Source organism: Nelumbo lutea, chromosome 4, assembly GCF_056320005.1.
Source record: "Nelumbo lutea isolate HS-2025 chromosome 4, American lotus-T2T, whole genome shotgun sequence".
In the NCBI taxonomy this organism is placed as follows: Eukaryota; Viridiplantae; Streptophyta; class Magnoliopsida; order Proteales; family Nelumbonaceae; genus Nelumbo; species Nelumbo lutea.
In genome coordinates this window covers 95,846,376-95,867,591 of record NC_142687.1, presented here as the reverse complement: position 1 = coordinate 95,867,591, position 21,216 = coordinate 95,846,376, and the positions used below count along the sequence as shown (strand labels likewise).

General features: G+C 34.7%; 1 long non-coding RNA gene across 1 annotated transcript; it reads right to left on the bottom strand.

Annotated features, from left to right (window-relative positions):
* Nucleotides 1-7,421: 7,421 nt before the first annotated feature.
* Nucleotides 7,422-8,601, bottom strand: LOC148861996 (uncharacterized). The gene is made up of 2 exons (XR_016095090.1): nucleotides 8,031-8,601; nucleotides 7,422-7,827 (listed from the first exon to the last, which is right to left on the bottom strand). It is a non-coding gene; the product is annotated as an uncharacterized LOC148861996 (long non-coding RNA).
* Nucleotides 8,602-21,216: the final 12,615 nt, after the last annotated feature.

The window sequence follows — 21,216 nt, the reverse complement described above, 5'->3', positions numbered from 1 at the left end:
CCTGAACCCACCCCATTGCCATTCCTAAGATGAACCCCCCTTGGAGATTCAAGAGCATCATTGAGGACTACTAGAAGATAAAGGACCGCTTCAAGAAAGGTATTGTATATTACCATGTGTTCCTTGAAGCCGACTTACTCATGATGTTTTTTCGAGTGTGCATGGCAATTTAAATTTGAATTTCCGGGACCTTCCTTGGCCCCTTGCTTACATTTGTAAAAGTGATTTATGATGGGGACATGCTATCCCCTGTCTTGTGTAGTCCCTTCTGATTTTATTAAAAAGAAAAAAAAGGGAAATCTGAATTCATTATAAGGGTCCATGAAAAAGAGTTAGGAAACTTAAATGGCTAAACCTAAAACCACAAGCTATTGGCATAGTTTCTTAGGTATCTTGTATGGTCTACAATGTATTACGATCCACAATCCAACCATGGTTTCTTGTGTTATTTATCATACTTTTTTGTTTAATATAAAAAATATATAATATTAAAGATGTGCCTAAAATTTTTTATTTATATAATTTTATCTATTTTCAAATTTTTAGTATTTAATTATGGTATCATGGGTTTACATATTTGATGCAAACAGTATGACACTTAGAAAAAGTGGCTTCTTTTTAAGTTGATTTTAAAATATGGGTTTTATATTATTAATATTAGTGTTTATAGGAGTAACGAGAGAGAATGTAAGTTAATGCCTTAAATATGAGAGGGACCAATAGAGAGGGACCAAATTCAAGAAGAGGGGTATTTTAGTCAAGAAAATTTTCATAAACAATGGGGAGCTCACTTTTTATAGTGTGTATATATATTTTTGATACATTTTTTAGTTTTTAATTATATTTTTGATACATTTTTTAGTTTTTAATTATATTTTTGATACATTTTTTCCATATAGATAGTATATAGGATAATTTTGGTTAAAACATCAATCATAAACAGTTTACTATTTTCTGTCATAAGTTACTATTATTAAAAATGAAAGTTCCAAGTAATTATTATCATAGGCAACTATAGACATCAAATGTCAAATCCAATTATCCCAATTAATAATGGGTAATTGGTATAGTTGGGGACTAGTCCACCCTATCCAAGGGCGGAGCCAAGATTAAGTATGTGTTTGGTTCATTTTATATTTATTGGATGGGTGTTTCAAGAAACACCCCTTTACAATTCAACACAATAAATATTTTTTCACTTCATGTTGTTTGGTGGCGTGTTCCAAGAAACATTTAATGTGACATTTTCACTTTGGTGTATAAAATCCATTAGTCAATCCAATGGTCCAAATTACATGTCCTTATATTTAAAAGACCGGTTTCAAGTAAACCTTGCAAACGTACGTAGAACAATTTATATAATCATTTTGGATGTTAATTGGGTTGAAACAAGTAAAATTAAAACCAGTCCCAAGTCCAAACTCAATTATAATTGGGACTCAAAGAAAGTGTGTGCCTTATAGGTCTTGGACTTTGTTAACAAAGGGCAGATATGGCCAATGCATGTTTTGTTCAATGTGTGTGCCTTATAGGGCTTCAGAAGGGTAGAGGAGAAGATGGACCAAGAAAAAGTCACAGGCCGGAATTGGGCCGGTCTGTATTGTTTATATTTAAGAGTTCACATAGAGGCGACTGGTTGCCATGGAAGGAGCCTACTTGGCTGCTCATTGCTGACTTGTAGGACTGAACCTGCAGCCATCTCTAGCAGGGAGATGCGAACAACTCAACTAAGAGGCTGCTTGTAACTGAAGAGTCCCTTATGGGAAGCCAGTTTGATTATGTTGAAAACCTAAAAGGCTAAAACGATTTTGGCATGTTTCAGATGGACAGAATACAAGGCAATCAACAATATAGTAGTAACTCAAGAAAAGTGTTATCAGAACCAAATGATCTGGATCATTTTGTTGAACAATAGAACAAAAAAACTTCAACCGCAGACTAGTTCAGATCTAAGTTTGTAGCACAAACAGCAGTTTATCGATTGCAAGGGATTAAAGGCGGATATACCAATCAATGAGCAAAAGAAGCAACGATTGCAATGGATTAATGGCGTATGAAGGACCTTGTTGATGGGTTACAAGGCTGCAAAAATTAGAAGAAAATGTCCCGATTCATTAGAAAAAACCCCTTGCCGGCAGCAAGGCGGGGGATTAATGGGGTGTCAACGGCAAACTTACCAGCGTCAATGGTGTGAAAAGAAAGAACTCCCTGCTCCACCGATCGTCTGCATCGTCTAGCTCTGGACCTCTGGTCGTGGTTAGGGCTTCAATTGGTTTTTTTCTTGTGGGATGGTAGACCCGTGATGTACTGGATCAAAAGCCAATTGCGCCACATCACATGCACGTTTTGTGAAACGGCTAGCCATTAAGGGAAGTGAGAAATCAATGAAAAACGTTTATCAGCGTTTTTTCAATAAACACTCATATGAAATAACTTTTTTAAACCCAAAAAACGTTTATTAAACCAAAAGCTGAATGGGCACTAAGGTAGCAGCATTTTTTCAATAAAGGTAAACAGAATCAAATACTCTCTAAGTTAGGAGTCCTTGGCCCCCAGACATTTTGTTAAAACCAATATTACTTATATAAGTTAGTGGTTGTCTAAAAAAGGGGTCCTCCGTCCTCCCCACCCCCCACCCACAAAAAAAAAAAAAAAGGTCCACCATTAAAATGTTAAGGACTGTTCTCTCTAATTCTTTAATGCCCTTCTACTTAACTCCCAAAAATTGAAAAAAAGAAAAGAAAAAGGTTTTTTCTCATTAAAAAAAAAAACCATAATAGAACCAAACCCTCTACCTTATCTCTCTCCAAAGTTTACCTATTTTACTCCCTATCTCATTTTCTCGTTTTTGACAATAAAACAGATGATTGGAAAAGTAAATCCATACATTGAGAAATTAAATAGTATTTACGGGAGTTGTGACAAAGACTCTAACGAAAAGATATATGCATTGCTAACTTTTGTGTAATAATATTTATGTTGTTTATATTGCAAAATTCTATAATATGATTGACTTAATATAATTCTTTCATTACTAGAACCCCTTCCCCTAAAAAAGAGAATTCTTGGCTCCACCATTGACATGTCCCAAATTAGACTTGACCCATTGATATCTCTATACATTTTTGCTTCGCATGTGCACTGTGCACATTCATAGCCCTGCAATGGAAACATCTTCCCATGGAGGATAAAATCAAGTATGGGAGTTCTCAATGCACACTCTTTGATTAGAAAATTTGGATTCAAGAAATACTAAACACTTTGGTTTGCAATAATAGAGGTCTGGGTTCAGAATCATTCTAACTTTTTATTGGGCGGAATCAAAAGTTCATTTTTATTCATGGTGAAATTGGGAAGTGATATTCCTTCCTAACATGATCAATGGTGAATTAGAAAACTCAGTGCATTCCATTAACAACAGTACTGTAATATATACAAGTCAAAGTTGTGGGTGAGTTAGAGGAAGTATAACAAGAGTGAAATTCTACTGGACATAATGATAATTCAAAGTCGTTGCTTGTTGCGCTAGCACGTGCATCCGTTTTGAATCTTGCTGCTAGCCACGCTAAATCTAACTATACAAGATGAAGTGATAAGTGAAGACTTATCACTATTTTATCGATTGAGACCCCCACCCCGCAAGCTGAGTAGTGGGTGAGAGAACCCAGAGCCCAGAATTCTTACTATCACTTTTCCTACCCACTCTCTACCCGTTGTAAATTGCAGCCACACATTTCTCAGTTTATAATAGAGATGTGTGACTCCAATTCACAGTGGGTAGAAAGTGGATAGGAAAAGTGAGTAGGAAATCCCTAGTGGAGAATTCAAAGCTTGAAGCGCAATAAATCAAACTGGGAAGCACTACATGGTTTAGTCAGAATGTGTGCTATTTGGTCCTTGGAAGAAACATGCTGGACGAGAACATTCCTGATCAGGGGCAAAGTGGATATCGATTTCAATGTGCTTGGTCCCGCATGAAATACTGGTTTTGATGCCAAATAAATGGCACTAACATTATCACACCAAATTGTGAGAGGAGATTTAAGCAAAAGGCCAAGCTCCTAAAAGAGTGATTTCAACCATGGAATTTCAGCCGTAAGGGCAGACCCACTGCAGTATTCTGTTTGAATACTCGATCTAGATACTATCGATTGCTTTTTGGAGGTCCTATAGATGAGATTGTGGCTTAAGTACACACAAAAGCCGGTTTGTGACTTGCGGTCTTCAAGGCACCCAGCCCAATCTCGGTCAACAAAGCCATGAATAGTCAAGCTGTTAGAGGGAATAATGCAGAGCCCATAATCAAGGGAATGTTTGTAACTTGTGGGGCTATGCATGAACTGGCAAACTTGGTTTACAGAGTAGGAGATATTGAGTCTAGTGAGAAAGAGGTACTTCAAAGCTCCAACAACCCATCGAAAAAGATAAGCATCTGAGGAGGAGTGACCCTGATATTTACAAAGTACAACATTGGTCGCAATTGGTTTGATGCCATCAAGGTTAGTCTTCTCAAGGAGATCAGATATATACTTCTTCCGAGATAGAAACAGACCCAACTTGGTTTAATTTGCCTCTACACCTAAGAAATAATGTAGATTGCCCCAAGTCCTTTAGAGCAAAGTGAGAACCCATGGAATCAATAATTTGTTGTACATGTGTAGATGTTGAACCAATGATGATAATATCATCAACATACACCAAAGTGAAGGTAACGGAGTGATGGGCATGCTTTATAAAGAGAGAGGAGTCAGATATGGAGTTCCAAAATCTAATAAAACAAAGGAACTCACTTTGTTTTTCCAGAATGAGATATTGAATATCAATAAATCCCATTGATTGCTACATATAAACAATCTCATAAAATCACCATGTAATAATGTGTTTTGAACATTCATTTGATGCAATGACAATCCATTAGAAATAGCAAAAATCAGAAATACCCGTATAGTCATAGGCTTGAGAATGGGATTAAAAGTTTCAATGTAGTCGATAAATACTAATCACGCTTTGTAGCGCTAAATACTTCCATCGGCATGTCTCTTCACACGGAACACCCACTTACAGTCAAGAACATTGGAAGCTTGGGTGAGGAGGCACAAGCTCCCATGTTTCATTCCGAAGGAGAGTGTAGATTTGCAAACACTTGTCTATGAGACCGTTCAGCAATGCCATTCTGAGCTTGCATGTGCGGGCAGGATAGGCGACAAAAAATCTCGCAAGATTCAAGATGCCTTCCGATAAAGAGGTGTCATAGCACGGACTGAATGTTTGCAAAGCGAATCTGTGTGAACAATGATGGCAGCAGTAATGTAATCATAGTTAGATGAGAGACCATTAAGTATGTGATGAATGAGTTGAGAATTGCTTAATGGTTCTCCTATAGTGACCAATTTGTCTAACATGGATTTTGTCTCTTGTAGATAAGCTGCCATGGGTTTGTCTCCCTTTTTGAGAAAAGCAAGATCATCTCTCGGAGTTGCAACTCAAGAGGTTGAACGAGGAGAGTGTAGATTTTTGAGAGTACTCCACACTTGGTGATTTGTGGTGGATCCCAAAACTTGGGCGAGAATCAATTCTGTCAAAGATGCAAGTAGCGAACTAAGAATCAAACGATGCCATTTGATCCATGTGTATTTTGGGTTAATATCACTTGACGAAGAAGGCAACAACTTGGTTCGGCACTCATGCAAACCATCAACATACCCTAAGATTTCTTGACTCAATAGAGCATTCTCAAGTAGGGGTGATCATAGGCTAGGTCGGGCCCAATCTAGGTTTAGAACCTAGACCCTGGCCCAGCTCACACTATGGGGGTATTCTTTTATGGATTTTGAGAGGAGGGAAATCTGGTTAATGAGATTTTGGTTTCCATTGATCAAGAATCTCATATTCTTTTTTCAGATTAATGTAGGGATCAGGGAAAGTTTATTTTCTAGATAAATGATACCCATCTCCTAGGTGGATAAATAACTTTTCCACTTGGGGGGAATGTTTTCAACACTTGAATGGGACAAAAATGCCCCTTTTAATAATGAATTTTTATGATTAAAATGGTCATTTCCTTTTTTATTTAGGAAATAAAAGAACATGGGTAAATATACTTACCTAGATAAGACTTTTCCAGAAAAACTTACTCAGTTAATTGCATTTATCCAGGTAAATAACTTTCCAAAAAGTGAATAGGCCTATCGATCTAGTTCTCAAGTCCAAGCCTGTTATACGGGCCTAGGCTGGGCTTACAAGCTTTCTAGGCCTAATGAGAAACGAGTTTAGGCATTTGACATCCAATAATAAAAAATTAATTAATTTAATTTTTATTTTAAATTAAATAAAATGTAATATATATAAAAAATATGGCACAAGCCCAATTTTCCCAAGATAAATTGTGCTTGGCTAAACTTTGGACCTACATACAAAAAAAGGCATGAGCCTCCTTTAATTCTTTTGACTTACCTATCTTTTTATAGATAAAGGCAAGACCTCCCTTCCCATTCTTGACCAATGTAAGACCTCCATTCCCATTTTTATAGTCCCATTCTTGAGCAATGTGGGACCTAGAACAACACTAAATACTTGGAGTGCTATCATTAATTGTTTAATTGTTTTCCAAGTCCCACCACATTGCTTAGGCCATGTTGTAAGCGTAGCCTAGGAGAAAAATTTACATATTTGATGCTCAAGTATTTACGCATGTTTTAGGCCCAAGTCTGGCCCAAAATTTTCCAAGCTTGATGTGGGCTCGAGCTGAGCAGGGCCAAGAATGACCGGCGCTATTTTCGGAAAAACTCAATGCATTCCATTAACAACGGCATTGATATATATGTGAGGGGCGTGAATTAGAAGTAGGAGTGTCAATTAGACTGAATCTGGTCTAATCCAATTCAGTCTGTGAGTCCATTATAAATAGATCAAATCCAATCCAGTTCAATATTTTAGACCATTTTGGACCAGGTTCAATATTTTAGACCATTTTGGACCAGTCTAATTCAATGTCTGGACCATCTAATCTATTGAAATTCATTAGATTAATTTCAACCCAAACCTAGTGACCAAGTCTAATCCAATCTAATAAATATTTTAGACCATAATTGATCCAATTCAATATATCTTGTTCATCCATCAATCCGTCCAAATTGATTTTTTACTGGACGGGGTCCAATCCAAAAACCGATCCATTAACACGCTTATATATATACATGTCATAGTCGTGAATTAGAGGTAGTATAACAAGAGTGAAATTTATAAGGTGATAGCTATATATAAGGTGAAGTAATAAGCAAGACTTATCACTATTCTATCGATTGGCACTTCCTTTTGTAGAGAATGAGAATCCATTCCAGCCATTTCTAATTTCTAACTCCAGTTTAACCCATTCCGATTCCGATTCTGATTGTTAAGCAAATGGACGCAATGAAATTACCTGATGGTAGGACTTTTTTTATCACCGGAACGAAATATAATGTGGTTTACATAGAAATTCCAACAGAGAACTAAGAGAGATATTAAATTACAAGAGCTTTCAGGAATATTTACAAGATTGGACGACAACATGTATTTGCAAATTACAGAATTGCTCTTGCTTTACAAAATGTGTATGAGTATCACAAAATCAACTCTAGGATTTAAATAAAAAATGTCTGTGTGAAAAAGAGATTGAGATTAAAGAAGGTGGGGGCGGGATCTATGAAACTATCATTGGAAACGAGGTTTCAGCCACCGCCTTCTTTGCTTGGTCCGAGCACGACGAATTATTGGAGCTGCTGGGCTTCAAGCACAAAAAGAAATCACGAGAATCCAAATTTATCAACTTCTCCTTCGGATTTAAACCTGAATGTAAAGAGCTCTGTAAGTGCATGAATCTCCATGCAGAGCAGACGTGTGAATCAAGCTAGTCAAACCAAGACGTGAAATTGACATTTCTTCGAAGAAACGATCGACGCTATAACTCTTTCTTTGAAAATATAAAGACGAGGGACGGAGGAAAGTATTAAAGGGGTTCAAACATAAAAGATGATGATCGAAAACTTTACTCTGAAAGCTGTACTGCGAGTAATGAAGATCGAAATGTCGAGAATCGGTTTCCTTCAAGAGCGGTCTTCTCTTCTCCTTTGTGTAAATATGTATGACGGCTTCTATCAATTCTTCCACAGTGTTATTCGTGGGCAGGATGACCCGAACAACTGCGAAACTCCCTTGGATAGCAACATTGAGGAGAAACTTCGTCATCCTCTGACCTACGTTCTCCATGGAAACCGGCTTTCCGGCGAAGGAGACAGCACCACCACGTCCGCGACCGCGGAGGAACTCAGGATTGCTTTCTGGCAGTTGCATCCGTGTCAAATCGTCGGAGATCCTCGCAAGATGACCATGGAAGGAATCCGGTTTGGGAACAGAGGCAGAATCTCTGCTTGCTATCGCTTGAGAACACATAACTGGTTAATGTAGATAGATGAAAAATGAGAGTATCGTCAGAAACTTTTAGGGTTTACCGAGTGAGAGATTGCAGGAGAGGAGAGTAAGAGAGTTCAGTTAGAATCCCCTTAGGATTTGCCTTTGCGTTTGGCGGGTCGGTGAAGTTTCAAGGAAAGTAATTTTCCATTTGTAAGGACTCCGGATCCACTACACTTTCTACTTAATACTTATTCTTACACCTCCATTGGATCTGCGACAGGTGTCGCATCATGTGCCCTCTCAGGTATTACTTGCACACGTAGAATAAAAACACTGTAGATGCTTCAAAATTATGCCACGTGGCAATAAATGGATACTCTGTTACAAACCGACTCATGTATTGTCACGTTGTATAGTCTTGTTTTGGGTTAGAAACTTTAAAATGGTAAATATCTTGGGATGCATATTTGATATTTGTTGGGTTGTAGCAATACGCCAATACCGTTGGCATCTTATCGTTATTGGGAAACAGTAATTTGTCACGATTCGCCGTTCGTCCATGCGAGTTCAAGGATCAAAGTACGGGTATAAGGTATTGTATTGGATAAATCGAATATGAATATTGCTTTGAAAATGTTTGAATATGAATGAAAAATATAAAAATGCCTGTGTATACTAGTAAAATGCATATAAATTATATAAATACATTAATTATACTAAATCAAAAGTAAATTATCTATGAATAAGATATAAATACATGAGAAATGCATATTTCAATAGGCTATATGAAGAGAAATATTACAATAAATAATATTGGGACTCTAGAACATCAAACATTGTACAATAATTATCACTCTTTTAATTTTATAATTATAATTTTCAATTTTTTTTATTTTTGGGAATATTTATTAATTTAGTATTTTATTTAAATAACAATTATTTTTAAATAATAAACACATTTTCATGTTTAACATATAATGTTTTTATTTTACACATAATTGTAAAATAAAACAAATAAACCATTTAAGGTAGATAAAATAAATTATATTTAATTTTCAGTTATTATTAATTTTTTTTGGGAAAATTAAATCTTAAATTATTCATTTCAGTTTTTATAATTATAATTTTTTGCTTTCCATTAATTTTGTTGAGAATGTTTATTTATTTAGTATTTTTATATAGTAACTTTTTTTTTCAAATAATAACTATGTTTTCATTTTTAATATATGATTATGTGTAAAATAAAATATATAAATCATCTAAGGTAGATGAAGTATATCATTTTTATAATTTTTGTTTATTATTATTTTTTTGGAAAATTAAATCTTAAATTATTTATTTTAGTTTTCATAATATTGTTTTTTAGCTTTGTATTAAAGATGAAAAACAATCCAAAAGTACTCAATGTACAATTTCATCAAACTAGACACGGATATACCTCTATATCAGTGTGTATCAGACCGCATCCACCAATATGGTGCTATACGGCCCGATATGGAGGCATATCATACCAATACACATGACTCGTAGGATACGTATCCAGTCGTAGCATATCCTGTATCTATGATCATGGATACGGATACGATACGCCCTATATCGGGAGTATCAAATCAATACCTTAATCCTTGCTTGTAAGGCTACCAACGGATCAGGTCTGGAGACTGAACATACCCGACAATCAATATTAAGGAACCATAATCGGAACCTGACCTTATAATCTGTAATTTTAGATAGGGATGCAAACGGATCAAGATCGGATTCGAATTAGGGTATATCTGAATTCAATCATATATTTTGCCCAAAAAAAAGAATCCAATCAAATGAGAGTCGATTCGACCCAAAGATCCGAAGGATCTCATAAGTATGGATTCGAATTCAAATCCGATGAACAAGTTGGATTTTCGGATCTGATCTGATCCGATCTGATTTAAATTTCTTAAAAAATAATAATAAATTATTAAAATATAATAATTTAAAAAAGAAAACAAAAAATACAAGTATCTTTTCAATTGTTTTCATCATATATATACATGCTTTTATTAAAAAATTAAAATAACAAATTTACAAAAATGAAATATAAATAATATATTTATAAATAAATAGATAACATATATGTTATAAATAAATAAATAAATAAATATAACACATATATGTCAGATCGAATCCTCTCGAATCAAATAGGGGTGATTTGAATCCAATCCAATTTTTTATCAAATCACATTTTCTGATCCAATTTGATCTAATGATCCAAACAGGGGGATCCGAATCTGACAAAATAGGAGCATATCTCGAATTGGATTATATATATGTTTGATATGTTATACATTTAATAATATATAGGCATGTCAATGATATTCGAAAATTTGAGGTCTGACTCGACAATTGATTCGATTACCTCGGATTCAAATGATGTATTTATGTAATCGAATTGAATGTCGATTTTGCAATCTACAACCAATTAATAATTGGATCATATATTCGGAGTTGCCTCAATCTGATCCAACTAAAATCTGAATCCAATTATAATATTTGTTGATTTTAATAGATAAAGTTTATAAAATTATATTTAAAATTACAATATATATATATATATATATATATATATATATATATAATATTATACATGAATCTCTCTCTATATATATAATAAATTGAGTTGAAAAGTAATTAAATTTTTACTTTTTTTGTAATTAAAAAATTAAGGTGGAATCGGATTAAATCCGAATCCAATCCGAGTCTGTTAAGATTCAAAAATTTAGATGCAATCTTTCTATAATATATATATATATGCTTGGGCCTAACTCAACCTTGGTTTTAGATAAGAATGATAATTTTTCCCATTTTCTTGATTATTATGAAGATTTGCCCTAAATGAGGTAGGAATGAGGATGATTTTCCCCATGGATGGATATGGTGGAGTGCTCTGTCAATATATTTGGATATATTTTGATAAGATTTTAATTTGTGATTATTTTATTTTATTATTTTTTTTAATGAAATAGAAATAAAAATAAAATGAATTTAACATTGTAAAAAAAATGGTAAGGAGTGGGGATCCTTACAATGATGGGAATTTCTATAGGGAGGAGGATGGGGAAAACCTTGTCCCCATTGGTGGGGATGGGGATGGGGAGTTTTGCCGTTCCTAAATCTGGGCTTGAAATATAAGCCTATGCTTAGGTGGGGTAAGGCCTAATTCTCGACCTACAACTTTCTATTACATCTTATATAATATGTGCATATAACTTGTTTTATACATTTAAAATAAAACTATATATTGTATAAACTATGACATAAAATAATGTAGGCCTGGGCCAAGCCAAGTTGGGCTGAAACTTATCACTCCTAATTGTCATATGGTTATGCACCCTAAGGAAGAAAAAAAATGTGTACATATATACCCCATCTATATTATATAAATAAAGCAAAGCAGTCTACCTCATCATGTTTCTCTTTTCTACAAACCCCCTTTCATGCTTCATCCTTAACTTTTTCTCTTTCCTCATTCCCCCTTCTTATCCCTTCCATTAAGCCAAGTCACTAGGGGTTTAGCTTAGCTTATCAGGCCATGTCATCATTTCTCTCAACTATTCAAATCTTAAAAATCTATGTTCCTAAACTCTCTCTCTCTCTCTCTCTCTCCCCCAATGCATCTCAACCGTGTACTAGGAACATCTCCCATACTAACCATTGGGAATACATGGTTGAGATGTGTTGTGGGGCACTTGTGGGACACATATGAATCCCCCCCCCCCCACACACACACATATACATTCCAAATCACCTAAATTATCTCTTTTCCTAAAATTTCTCATAAACCATCTCCCTCACCTAAAACTTCCTCCTAAAACATCCCTCCCCTTCTTTATACAATGGAATATATTCAAAAGCAACAAAACAAAACAAAAAGCTGAATTAGAGACGAAATGAAAGCATAAAGACCAGAAAAAAATAAAAAATAAAAAATAAACCAAGCTATCCCTTGACAAAACTCTACCCCACCCATCTCCTCGCACAATGTTGAAAAGTTCTAAAGGAAGAGGTTGTTAGTGCTGACCCTCAAAACCTTTATGGGAAAACTAATCCATTGCTTGATTACCTTCCTTGAATACATGGGAGTAATGGATCTCCATCTCACCCACCGGCCACTTACAATCTTCAAGAATCACACTACATGCCCAAGGGTGTACTCCTCTCTTCATCAAACTGTCTATTACTAACTTTGAGTCACCTTCGATCAATAATCTTCTTCTTCCAGGTTGAATGGCTAGTTTGTGGATTATCCTTGTGGCAAATAATTCAGCGATTCTAATTGAATTTTTCCCATCGGGCTTGAATAAAAGTTGATAACCTCCCCTTTTGAGTTTCTTGCTATACATCCAATTGCACAAATTCCATTTTTATCTCTTTATGCATCAAAATTTATTTTTATCTACTCTTCATTTGGAGGGGGTCATCTAATCCATACATATGTCTTTTGCATTTTACTATTCATCTTGTCTTGGTTAGCCACAAGATTCTCTCTAAATAGTTTTCCAAGCCTTTGAAATATTAGACCTTAGTTACCATCTTTGTTTGAGATTTTTTTTTTCATTTCTCTATTTCCATAGGCTCCAAAGGGTGAAGCTAATTTTTTCCTGACTTGTGATGTCCTGAATATTTGAACTTTCCTCTCTCTCCCAAACCATTGCTCCGTATTTTCCGTGTTAACTATGGGTTTTATGTTTGTCATCATTAAGCTCAACCAAACTTGTTTAGCCATTTGACATTTTATCTCAAACAAAGATGGAAACAACCATGGAATATTCCAGTTGAACCCAAAATCAAATCCTTTCTCTGGGAAGTTGTGCATGAAAGCATTGTGGCGTGCTCTAACTTATAAACTCAAAATGTTCTTTCTTCAATCGCATGTCCCCTTTGCAACAAAGAGCCTGAATCTATTTTTTTCATGCAAATGTATCTTGTGGCCATGCAAGGCGATTTTGGTTAGCTGGTTCTTTCAATGTTGGAGTTGACAGGCTTGGTACCCCATTAAGCTTTGCTTAATGGTTTTCACTTGGCAGGAATTTTGTCATTCTTTTAAAGACAGATACATAGATCTTTCTATTCAACTACCAATCACCTATTGGAATATTTATAAATCAAGAAGTCAGCTGATTCTAGATGATGCTAATATTTCTCCTATTTTCTTCCTATCTTCCATTGCCAAAGAAGTGAAGACATGAATCGAGACTTTGAAGCCATGGTGGAGAGTATCACCTCCAAGTGATTCCTCTAAAGTTGGCCCTCCTCTTTGGCAACCTACAAACTGTGGTGTATACAAGGTGAATTCTGATTGAGGCTTTATTAATCTTAATAAAGCTAGCTTTGCTTTTGTGATTAGAGACTGACAAGAAAACTATGTTGCAGTTTGTTTTGGTTCCTACCCTTATTTCTTAACTATTCAATCTAAGGCAATTGTTATGTGTCAAGGACTGTTGCTGGCCTGTCAATGTGGTCTCTCTTAAATTATTCTAGAATCAGATTGTTTGACCTTAGTTCTTGTTGCTAACATGAGCATCTCATATTTTAGCCCCAAAGTTTTTTTTCCTGTTGAGGGACATTTTAGAAGTTGCTTCCTCTTTAAATGTTTCTTTTGTTTTCTTAAGTAGAAATTGTAATGGCCTAGTTCACTCTCTAGGTTAGAAGGGCCTCCAAGATCAGGGTCATTTTGTTTTCAATTGCCCTAACTGGTTAAGGTCTCTAGCTTCGACTGATCTTTGTACGTAGACTAATTTTCTTGTTTTTCCCCAGGCTGGTAAGGGTGTAATCGAGTTGAGTCAAGTCGATACATTGCACTACTCGAGCTTAAGCTCGACTAAAAAACACCCTACTCCAATTCAATTCAAGTTTTGTTATCCAATTCGAACTCGACTCGATGAGAAACTCATCGTACTCAAGTCTCGACTCGATTGGCTTGTTAATGAGATCAAGCCAAAAATGAGCACAAGGCTCGAGATTGAACTCGACTCGATAGATCATATGGCTTTACCGTGCACTACTTTCTTCCACTAATCTCTTTTTTTTTGGTAAATATGCTTCCGTTAATCACTAATCCTTGTTGTATAATGATCTATCATTCTATATTACATTAACTAATAGTTAAAACCTAGAAATGCTTTGAAAAAAGATGACTTATAAAGAGAAATATAGAAACAAAATCTCAGGTACAATCCTATTTGAGTCACCATTTTTGTGGCGACTTGACATGCATGTAGAATGGATTAGTCCTCCATTGTGTACTTTCTTAGTAGAATATGTTAGTAAACTAGCGAATTTGCTTTTGAGATAGAGAGAAGAGGGATCATGATTAGGGGTGTCAATTGGACTGGATTTGGTCCAATCTAGTTCATTCCAATTTGAGTCCATTACAAATGGACCTGGTTCAATCCAGTCCAATTAATATTTTGGACCATTTTGGATCAGTCTAGAGACTGTCCACACTGTTCAAATTCCTGTTAATTTAGATAAATTTCAACTCAAACCTGGTCCATTGGCACCTATGTTCTTATCTTCTATCAATGGATCAAATATTTGCTCGATCCAATATAAATTCATTATGGATGGACTAGGTTCAATCCAATATGTCATATTGGTCCATCCAATTTGTCCAAACGGATTTTGACTTGGATAGAGTCCAACCCAAAACCGGTCCACTGACCCCCTAGTCATGATCAATTAAGCATACACATAGTAGGGTTGAGTAGAAGCAATTAGTCATGATGAAAATGAAAATTAAAAGCTAGTTGGTCCTAGTTATAGATGTGGCCAACTCCATGAAGGCATCATCATCATCCTTATCTAGCATGAAAAATCCCATTCAATTAGGTGCTAGATCTGCAATGATTTGGCAGAACTTCTAGCCAAATGTGAGGTTGGATCTCTATTGTTTTGTACTGTAGAACTTTTCTCTTTAAAATCCCATTCAAGTAATTTTTTGTTTTCATTCAGCATCATGCTGTTTTGTACAGACAGACTATGCCTCTGATGTTTGGTTCCCATAGCAATTGGATTTCTCCATTTATCTTTCCCCAAATGTAATTGAATCCTCCCATGGTAGAGGTTTTTACTACTTGCAATATACACCCTTTTAACTTCATGATGACATATATTCACCACCAGTATTATATGACACATCACTTGGCAACTATTCCAATCCCTACATCTAGGGCATGTTCTCTACAAATGCTACCTCAGAACTATATGACATTATAAAAAGCTTAACATTGACATTCATGTTAATGACCTCACTAAGTAAAATAGACAACTTAACATGTAACTAGTTAGAACCCTAATGCTGACCATCCAAAAGTTAGAACCCTAAGGTGTTAGCAATTTTCCTTTACCTACATCAATTAAAATAACAATTATCAACTTAAAGTCCTGATATTTGTTCAAAGGGGTTTGCTTGGTTGTGTTTTGTAAATGGTGGATTTGTTATTTTGTATTTACTATTTAAATTTTATTCTTGGAATATTGGGAGGTGATGGTCGGGTTTTTCTTTGGATTGAGTTTTAAGAGGTGGTGTTTTTTTTTTTGTTGGTGTAACCATTCCCATGTTCTTTTTTATAATAACAACTTTTCTCCTTGCAAACTAAATAAATAACAAATAATCCAATAGTTAACAAAAAAGATCAACCATGATATACTTGTTTGGGTTGACCATTTCTACCACCAATTGTTGTTACAAATATAATAACAAGCAACATTTTGGTGAAATGAAAAACAAAATATAATAACAAGCAACATCAATTTGCTGAAATGAAATATGTGCTTACCATTCATGAGATAAAAAGTTAAACTTGTGATGGGAAGGACAATCTTAATTGGCTTCTTCTCTTTCTACAAAGACAAGAAAAAACAAAAATTAGTCTATGTAAGGCTGAAATAGAAATAAACTAAACACATTGTAATTAAAAATGAATGAATTCACCTTGTTCTTCTTTTTCACTCCATTAATATTATAACACCAATCTCCACCACAAAGTGAGGCTTGCACTATGTCAGGAGACAATGAGGCATGATAAATATCAATGACTTTACTTATAACACTAAAAGTAGTTTCTAAAGCCACTATAGTGATAAGAATAGCCAAAATTTCTCAAGCCATCCTGGATAAAACATGGTACTTCAATTTATTTACTTTCTACCAATCCAAAGTATTAAAATTGGTCAAATCTCCTTCACATATACATCAACCCTCTTCTAGATAAATATCTATATCAGACTTTTGTGGGTGAACACTTTCAATTACCCTCACAAACGGTGCAAATTCTGACCAACCTGAAGATGAAAATTGTACACCACTTGGAATATTAAAATTAAACAATTGGGTTTCAACACTTTGCTCATCATTGCAAGAATAATATTCAGCCACATATTCACCATAAATATCATACAAAGCATCTCTCACTCTTGCAGTATTCTCTTGAGCTTCTCTCTTGGGATACATTCTAGGGAAATGAAACTCAATCACTCTCATTTTGCACCTTGGATCTAAGATGGCATCTATAGCCATCAACAAATTACATTCCCTCCAATGTTTGTCAAATTTCTCCTTCATCTTTCTAACCATCGCTCAAATAAAGACATTTTCATTTTATGGCTTTTTATCTAGCATTACTTTCACCTTATACGCTTAATTAAGAAACAAATTTGAAGTTGGATAGTAGAATAGTTGAACACTTCAAGAACTTCACAAACTTTTTCCACTTTTTCCCAGTCTTCGGTGCTTGGACAATAAAAATAATGTAGCTCTTAGTATCTAAATCTTGGAAACACTTCTTTAAAATTGGATGCAATAGATAACATCTCATATATTGAATTCCAATGTGTTTTGTAATCAAGAATGTGCGTCCTATGAGGCAATTGTAGTTGTTGCACAATCTCTGAAAACACTTTAAGCCTCCCTTCACTTTAATTAATATAATGAACACACTCATGTATAATCCTCAATTATGTCCTTAATTTCAGAAAGGTTGTCTTGAACTGCATGGTTCAATATGTGTGCATAACACTGAAAATTGAACAACTTCCCTCCACAAAGTAGCTTTCTACTTCTTGATAAATTATCCTTCAAAATCTATATTGCTGAATCATTGTTTGAAACATTATCAACTAAAATAGTACATACCTTATTTTCAATTCCCCATTCTTTCAAACACTTGCAAATACTATATGCAATCTCAACACCACGACGAGGAGGTATATGGACAAAGTTAAGGACATGTTTTTGCAATTTCCAATTATAGTCTATAAAGTGCCCTGTAAGAACCATGTATTCAATCTTTTGATTTTTTGACTTCCACAAATTTGTTGTCAAACTAATTCTATTGACATTCTTCAAAATTGCCCTCAATTTCTTTTTTTTTCTATGTTGTACACCTTTACACAATCATTTTTATTAGTATTATGTGATATCCTTTCCATTTTTATTGAAAACGGATGCTCATGCACTAATACCCAATGTGTAGTTGCCTCTCTCACCTTTGCCATGTCAAATTTGCCATCTATAAGTGCAGAAAATGAATTTGTCTCACAATTTGCATCCACTGGTTGAAAATTAATTATCTATTGTTGTTGTTGTTTTTTATGCAATTTTTACCCCACACAATCTTTAAGTGTCTTTTAAAGTGACTTGCACTCTTGGTTGCAAGGATAGAAAGCTTTGACTTGCAATGGACACATTCTGCTTTCTTAGAACCTTCTGAAAGCTCCACTTCTTTGAACTCCTTCCAAACTTTAGATGCCTTTTGTCCTTTTTCTTTTCAAATAGATTGCCATTCTCATCATCTTCCTGATTTTCCTCTCCAATTTCATTTATGGAATTAATGGATGCTCTTGCATTAGTGTTGTCCAATTCAATTTGACTTTCAAATGAATTCTCTATTGGCTGATTTGGTGTAAAAGAACCATCTCTTGGAGTAGATGACATACCTATTATAAAAGTGGTTTATAATTTAGTCCAAAAAATATCCAAGGTGATTTTACAGGCTAACAAGCATGATAACACAATTTCAAATCTAAGAGCAGCCAATTTGTGCACACACACAAATAAAAGGAAAAAGAAAAAAGAAACTAGAACAAGCATTCTTACACTTGTCAGACCCATATTTTGCCTTTGCACCAAGCAATGGTCCTTACCCCTTAGACTACAAAATAACTCCAACCTAAATAAGAAACTAGAATTAAAAAGGGCAATAAACCTTCTAACCATATTACCAAATTTATAGTTATAAAATGATTATTTCCACACTAGAAACAAGGTTCTTTATCAAAGATAGATCCCCCCCTTTGAGAAAACAAATCATACAAAAGATTTGCCTCCCAAGACATCAGCTCACAAATGTGAACGAGTCTTATCCGCAACATGAATTTCAATCACAATTTTGACAATTTTGAACTCTTAAACTAGTCGTCTAAACAATGTTGAAACCACTACAACAACTCGAGTTCCCATATTCCCTTCTGAACAAACCTCCAAAAGTGTAGCATCCACAACTTTACTAACAAAACAAAAGTGATATCCATAAAATGATTAATTCCAAAGTCCAAACTACAGAACCAAGCTTGTATAATGGCTCTTTTTTAGAGTAAAGAATCACTATTTGATAAAGATAAGATTTTGATCATTTTGCTTCATGGAATTGTAAACTTTGAGCATGTAGCCCCTAATTGATTCATGAAATTGTAATAAGATAAGCTTTTGATCCATTGAAGTTCAAATAAACTGTTGTTAAAAGTATAACATGAAATTTGAATTATCAATTAAAAACATAACAAATAAGAGGGCAATGGAATGATGCTTTGGATGAGGTCTTGAAATGAACACAACAAAGCAAATACTAAGAACTAACTTAGAAATAAAAGCATCACATCTCAGACATCTAATATAATATGAAAATTGATTGAAATATGAAAATTGAGAATCAAATCATCCAATGGAATGGTTCATAACATTCAGCCTCGGAGTTGAGTAGGCACATGCACTTACCTTAATACAAAGTATCAACATCGGAGATGATAGATGCAACTACCATTTGGTGGTTCAGAGATCGAAGAAGGGGGCGTTGCAGCAAACTGATGATAGTGAATGCTCGAGCTGTGGTTTGATGATCCAAAGACTGGGTGGAGTGGTTGAGGGGTGTTGCGGCAGACCGGCGATAGTGAACTCTCAAGTTTGAGGTTCAGTGGTTTCAAAAATCATAGGAGATTAAGCAGGGATTTGAGAAGGAGAACATATTCTAGACTATAGAGACCAAGTGGAGTAGTTACTACAACTAGAATGCTGGAGCTCGATTAACCGGAGAAGGAGGTTTTGTGGTTGTGCGGCAGCATTGTGGTGTACTGATGGTAGTGAGTCTGAAAGCTCTAAAGACTTACTTTGTTAGAACTTAGAAACAATAACTAGAAGGCTAGAATTGATTATTGAATGATCTTTTTGGAGGGAAGAAAATAGTGATGTTTGGATAGAGTTCTACTTTTTGTACTTTTAAAAATATCAAAGTATAAAGTACATAAAGTACTTTTACTTTGTTATTTTTTCTTTGAAAATCGTTTGGGTAAAAAGTTTGAAAAGTATGATTTCCAAAACAAAAGTACCATTTTCTATTTGGCAAAAGCATGCCCATTTGTACTTCAAATGACGATTTCCAGTGGTTTCGGGGTTTGAGACTAATGATGGTAATCTGATTCTAGTAGTGGCAAGAGGAGGTTGGGTCAAGAGTTTTATCGAAGGGTGGTCACATGTGACCACTTGTTTGCATGAAAACAAAAACACAATTTATCCAAAAACACAAAGTATAAAAGTTGACTTTGAGCTTTTGGGGTTTTTCATACTTTTAAAAGTATGAAAACAAAAAGTATAAAGTACACAATACAAATAGTATGTCGTGTTTTTCGTACTTTTATACTTTCGAAGTACAAAAGTACTTTATAAAAGTCTATCCAAGCAGGGTCTAATTAAGGGATTAAATATTATATATAATATATATATAAAATACTCGAATAGGCTTGCGAGCCCATTGAGCCTAGTATTCAAACTCTTGAGTATCGAATCGTTTCACCATTCAAGTTACTCGAACTTGACCATCAACAAGCCGAATTTGGATATTTATCGAGTCGAATTCAAGTGGCTCACGAATAGTATTGATTCACTTACAACCCTACATGCTGGGTTTTGTTTTGAATGAAAAAATACTCACTTCTTTTGCTAAAAAAAGCTACGTAAGGGTTAGGGATTTAGGCCATGTTTGGGAGTGTTTGTATTAAAAATAAGTGTTTAAAAACAAGTGATTATTCAAATAAGCACTTAATTCACTTAATTGCATTTGGCACCCAACTTTTTCAAGTGCTTATTACAAATTTATTAAACCACCCCTACTGTTCTTGACAATTAATATTGTCATTAAGTGTTAAAAAATTAAAATGTCAAATTTATCCTCCACTATTTCTAAATTTTTCAAAATAAAACCCAAATTTCAAGAAGATAAGAAGCCTTTCATCTTCATCTCCACCTCTGTCTCTGTTTCATTCTTCATCTCTACCTTAGTCTTCATCTTCGTCTCCATCTCTATTTCCGTCTTCATTTCCGCCTTTGCCTCCATCTCCGTTTTTCTGTCTCCTGCCTCCATCTTTGTTGTCCTTCCTAGAGCATAATTTCTTCTTGTTGACTTATTATCATTGTAATTTTAAATCTAAATCGATTTATCTTGCTGCAATGGTTTTCGTTTGGATCAACAACAGAGCCCAAATTTGTATGAACCCATTTACAAACATTATGGTTCT